Below are 6,000 nucleotides of genomic sequence, written 5' to 3'. Positions count from 1 at the left end.
TCCCGTAAATTTTCTAAGTGCCGGAACGATTTTTGTAGGGGGTATATCAATAATTATTAAAAACCGACTTTCGAATTTCAAAATTTCAATGAAGAAGTTTTGTTAGGGACATTATTTTAGGAGCAAACTGATGTTTTTGTAAAAATCGGACAAAAATTTCCTGTAATTTCGTCGATTTTTCCGAAATTTTGGTTCAAAGCAAAAATAAACATCAAAATAATTTATCATGTTTCCAAACTCCCGAAAATTTTCTAAGTCCCAAAAAAATGCTTTTTCTGTAAAAAGTAAAGAATTAAAAAATATACGCAAAAATGTCAAAGTCCAGCAAAAATAAAATCAAACTTTAAAATATCAGCTCATGAAAATTATTCTAAGTATCGGAAATTGAAAATTCGGTCAGTGTCTGCAAATTTTGCTAAGTCCAGCATAAATTTGAAACAAAGTCAAAATAATCATTTCATGATGTTCGGGTAAAATTTTTGAAAAAAAAAAATTTTCGAAATTTTTGCTAAGTCTAAAAAAACTACCACTAACAGCTCTATATCAACTGTAGATAATGCAGTATGATCATGGAATATACTTTCCATGATACGCAGTCAGTTTCAAAAGTCGTCATAACTCGAAGAGTTTACAGCAAGATGCGAATAAACAAGCCAAGATAGTTCGTAGTTATATCCACCAACTCACTTTCCGCCCGGGTTATCTCTTAACCATACCCTGGGGTGAACTTGACTTGTTCGTGTTTTTACGAACATGGGTAGATTTTTCCAAGATGCAACTTTCTGCCCGGGTAATGACCAGTGCATTTTTGCAACCGACTTTTACTTCACGGGTCTCCAGAGTATGACACAGGGGATGGCCAGACTAATCTTATGTTAGATAACAAGCTTATAACAAGATGATTTCAATATTTAAATTCAAAAAATATTTCAATGAATACTAAAAATATTTGGTTAGCATTTGTCCATAGTAAACAAAGATGTTCCAAAAACTGGTTCCTGAAATCCAAAAACAAAAATGAATTTAGTATGAAGGATTTTTGATTGCATAAAAAAAAGAAATAAACCCGAGCAGGGAATAACATTTTTTGATATTTGAAAATACTAGGCCAATTACATTTTATGTTATTTATAACAAGATTTGTTATTCGTCGTTATATTTTTTTTGTTATTGGATTGTTATTGTAATAACAGACTAATAACATTTTTAGTTATTCTTCGAACAAATCTTTGCTATTATTTTTTGTTATTTTAACAACTATTCCGATCATCCCAATAACAGTTGGAGTTATTCTTCCATAACAAAAAATGTTATTCCAAAGTTGTTTTGACTTTCAACCAATATCAGACCAATAACAAATTTTGTTATGATAACATAACCTGTTATTAAACCCTTATGCAAAAATGGATTTTTCAGGAAGATTCCATAACACTTTCTGTTATTTTAACAGAATTTGTTATTGAAATGGCATGAATTTTGTTATTACCGTCTGCCCGGGAAGTTAAGTGATTTTAATAGAAAGGAAAAAAAACATAAAATTCAAGGTTCGTTATAATTTTGTTTAATCAGTGAATGTGTTAAGACTTGTTCTAGAACATTAATTAGTGATGCAGCTAATTAGTTTTAAAGATTTTGTGTCAATTTTGCTGCAATAATCATAAAATTAGTCTGGTTCAAATATTTTTAAAATCGGCCCAAAAAATCAGGTGCAATTTTTTTTTCATAAAGCTTCAAGACTTCAATTAAAGTTGAAGTGCAATCAGCTAAAATCAATTTCAAATGCATTCCCCTGTGTTTAGAATAATTTTTAAGGATGTTTGGATACTTTCAAAAATCTTTTGAAATTTTGTAAATTTTTAGTTATTCTTCGAACAAATCTTTGTTATTATTTTTTTGTTATTTTAATAACTAATCCGATCATCTCAATAACAATTGGAGTTATTCTTCCATAACATAAAATGTTATTCCCAAGTTGTTTTGGATTTCAACCAATATCTGACCAATAACAAAATTTGTTATGATAACATAAACTGTTATTAAACCCTTATGCAAAAAGGCATTTTTCAAGAAGATTCCATAACACTCGTTGACATGGAAAATAGAGTTTCTTAAAATATTTTTAATTGAAAAGTTGACTCTGTTTGAAATTTGGTACGTAACGTATCAATTTGTTAAGTTTGGATGGGAGAGGTGTTGTAGCGTTTAAAAACGATGTTCTATGGTTGAACAAAACAAAATTATTCAAATAAATTTATCATTTTTTTTAGAATGAGATGTTAGAATAATATTTCATCTTTAATTGCGTTATGTTTAATTCATGAATTAAAAATTAATTGAATTTAAAAACAAATTAAGAGTTTATTTAAATTTAAAAATGTTTTATGTATGTATGTTTTATGCGTTTTAAATTTCATATGAGACAAAAATTTAATGTGTGGAGTCGCATGGCTCTCTACCAAAACTCCCAACCAAACCAACCTTTTTTTTCCGTGCACGTGTCCCTCCTCCCGGCTCGAGTGGGTGGCGAGGTGAATTGGCAATTGTCGTAAAGCGAGTGCATGTGCTGTGTTGATTTATGTGCTACTCTACGCCGAACCACCCCTGGTTGGAGGGGTCCCAAACTCTATTTTTAACCCACCCAACCACCCTCGAACTCCCTTATTTGACTGTCTCTTTCTGTTGCCATGTTTGGCCGGCTCGCAATTGGATTCCGTTACAATGCTGGTGCATATACGAAAAATATCGCCAACTGTAAAGTGGGACAATTTTCCGATTCTGTGTGAATGTGAGTGTGGGTGTGTTTGTGTGCGTTGTTTTGATTCATGATGGGTTTATACCTTCCTACCCTAGGACAACACATCCGAAAAAGATTTATGGCGAGAAAGTCTGTTTGGTTCGGGGAGGTTTTTTTTTTCATTTGACGCGTTGAGGCTGTTCCATGAATAAAAACCATAAAATGTATGAATAATATCGGTGCAAACCCAGACTGGATTCCAGTGAGAGACAGAGAGACAAACAGAATGGGGTGGGGGTTTCCTCCCGAAAAAAAGCTCACCAAATTCACAGTAAATAGTGAAATATTTACCATTGTGTGTGTGTGCTCCGATTCGGTTTTATAGACAGCTGCATCTGTGGTGTGCACCAAGTTCTGAAAAACAGTTTCTTTGAGAACCGAAACGTGAAGGCGGATATGGAAAGCCCTTTTTGTGATTTATTTGAATATTTGATTCCATTGAAATTCGGATGCCACTCTTGCAGCAGCAACACCGCCGTATGGCAACCGTTTGGAGTGTTAGTTCTGAGCAGGGAAACTGTGAGCTGTGTTCACCATTCAGTATTCAGACTCTGTTGTGATGAAGAAAACGTGAAATAGTTTTGTGGGTTCTGGAATTTATTCATTTTAGATTCGGACTTGGGATTTTCTGTGTATCACTTTGTAGGTCCCTGTTTCAATATCTGAAAAACTGTTGTATAAATTTCTCTTCTAAGAAATTTTTTAATAGACATGACAACTTTGACTTAAAACCTTTCATCTTTGAAAATTTAGTAACGTTTACCACGTCTACCTTCAAACACGACTGTCACGACTTTTCTCTCAACCTCCTCGAAAACGACCTCCACAATGTCATATGCTGGTCACAGATCAACAAGCCGGCGTGTCGTTACCGGACATACACGCAAATCCACTCAGGAGGTTCGGACACGCAAGACCTCTGCGCCAGCCATCCACAACACGGTGCAACGGTTCCGTTCCGTTTGTCTTCCCACGTGATGTCTTGAACCGGTTGCATTCAGATTGGCCGGTCTGGCATTGAAAGTGTTCCAGTCACGTTCCCCCGTTCCGGTCGTCCATTCTCTGTCACTGACTCCTTAACTGGTGACACCGAACCACGCAAGAAGGCCACCAAGTTGTGCTAATTTGCAATGTTCGATCCATAGCTGGCTGTTGAGCTGAGTTCTGAGAAATGGATATCCGGAAGATACACGCAACACTAGACGGAAATGCTCCTTTAGGGGAACATATCGTGGAATTAGTTGGACAGGAACTTGAGAGACTCCGCGGGGATTAACGTGAAAAACGAGAATTGTGCATTGCGACAAAATAGAGGTAAGTCTTACGGAATTTCCTGAACTGGGAATTGACAGTGACTTAAGAGTACCATGTTAGGTTGAGGTGAAATTGTGTTGTGTCAAACCTCACTCAAAATCATTCGCATTACAAATTATCTAGCTCAAAATATATGGAAAAGAAGTGAACTTATAATACAATCTAAATATGTATCTATCCTAAACTCCAAATATACTCAAATCAATCCTTTATCTTTTTTTCCAGGTAAATCACCATCTTCCGAGCACGTCCCAACTGCCTAAGGAAATTGCATAATTTCCTTAAAAAGTCGTCACTCTCGCCCACACATCAGTCAAGACTTGATTCAAGGTAACACCGAAAGCACTCAAAAGCTTACAAACTCGTTTAACGACACCCGTCTGCCCATTATTTACCATCAGCCACTCCATTCAGCCCGGGCGCTATCCTTTTAACACTTCAAGATGTTTTGCCTACGCAAGAAAAAAAAATAATCCTAGCCCAAAGAGACTCTTCCAAAAGTGGGGGTGGGAAAAGCTGTCTCCCGTCGATAAAATTACCCGATCTTGGCATATTTTCCATTTACGCGCCGAAAAGTCGGCGAACTTTCCAGCTGCGGAGCTATTTTGCCTCCACTCCCGTTTGCAAAACACGAATTTGATTTTATTTTATTTCGTCTACACTTTGGCCACCACGTCAAAATGATCCCGCCCACCTGTGTGTTCTCGAAACTAGGAGTGGAAAATGCTTCTTTTAAGGTAAAGCTTTCACGCGTGACGCGTTTTTTTTTTTTCTGGGGCTCCTATTTTACAATATCAGTTTTTATGATGTTACCCATTAGGAGGAATGTTTTCTTTTATTAGCTTGAAACGGTGTGTTTCCGAAAAACGAGAAGGAAGTGAAATGAATCTGTTTTATTGAGCACGGGGGAAATCGATTGGATTACCACGTTTGCACGTGTTTGGGAGGTTTGCAAATTGAAAAATGGAGCCTTGAATTGCAATAATCATTTGCATAATTTCCATAATAAATTATTGATTGTTGAGGATTTGCTTGATGCTACAGCTAACAATTGGAACTGTAAAAAAATTGATAAATTATTTTTGAAAAGTTATTCTTCTAAGGATTTGTTAAAATGATAGCATAATTTATAAATTTCGAAGAAACTAATAAAAATTCCAAATATATCTTGCCCTCCTAAATGTATTTCGAAATATTTCGATTAACAAAAAATGCCTAAAATGATTGCTTTAAAAAGCCACAGTTTTGAGATAAGCCTATTCATAATATTGATACATTCAATATTTACCATAATTAATTTATGAAAAATGATCAATTTGAGTAATTCTTTAGGAAGTCGGCCTATTTCAATCATTTTAATTTGTTATGTTTTTTTTATTGACTCAAACTATGTAATAGACAAGGTAAGGTTGCTAATGATACAATTATCTAGATTCGATAACGATAACGATAATTCTATCGTTATCGTCGAGCAATAACGATAATCTGTTGTTATCGTCATTTCGATAATTCTTTCGGCGATAAACTTTTTGACGATGCCAATAATGCTTTTTTTCAATAATTTGCCATATGGGTATCAAACGATGCGCATTCACTCTTTTAGATTTTTTTTTTTGTAAAATACTGAAAATTTTCACAAAATACCGATTTTTTTCAAAAATATTGAAATTTTAACAAAATTCCACATTTTTCGAAACAAAAAAAAAACTCAAATTTTCATTGTTCGCAACATGGGTATTAATCGGAGCGAAATTTTGTTTTCATTTCAAATTGATAAGCGATATTTTGAATTCATTTGTATTATACAGTGGACTCTCTCGTTGTTGATACGTTTTTTTTTTACGGCAACATTGATATTGAGAATATTGGCAGCCAGAGATTCCATTGTATAT

At 34.6% G+C, this 6,000-nt stretch overlaps 1 protein-coding gene across 1 annotated transcript in view; it reads left to right on the top strand.

The window, feature by feature from the left end:
* Positions 1 to 4,091: 4,091 nt before the first annotated feature.
* The window catches only part of LOC6051685, a 505,391-nt gene continuing 503,482 nt past the window's right edge, over positions 4,092 to 6,000 (top strand). Inside the window, exon 1 of the mRNA XM_038251263.1 lies at positions 4,092 to 4,108. The gene's annotated coding sequence lies outside the window, so the exon portion shown is untranslated. The remainder of the gene's footprint in view (positions 4,109 to 6,000) is intronic.

The sequence above is a fragment of the Culex quinquefasciatus genome, chromosome 2, assembly GCF_015732765.1.
Source record: "Culex quinquefasciatus strain JHB chromosome 2, VPISU_Cqui_1.0_pri_paternal, whole genome shotgun sequence".
NCBI classification, from domain to species: Eukaryota; Metazoa; Arthropoda; class Insecta; order Diptera; family Culicidae; genus Culex; species Culex quinquefasciatus.
The sequence above is the reverse complement of the archived record's forward strand: the minus strand, read 5'-3'. Positions and strand labels throughout refer to the sequence as shown.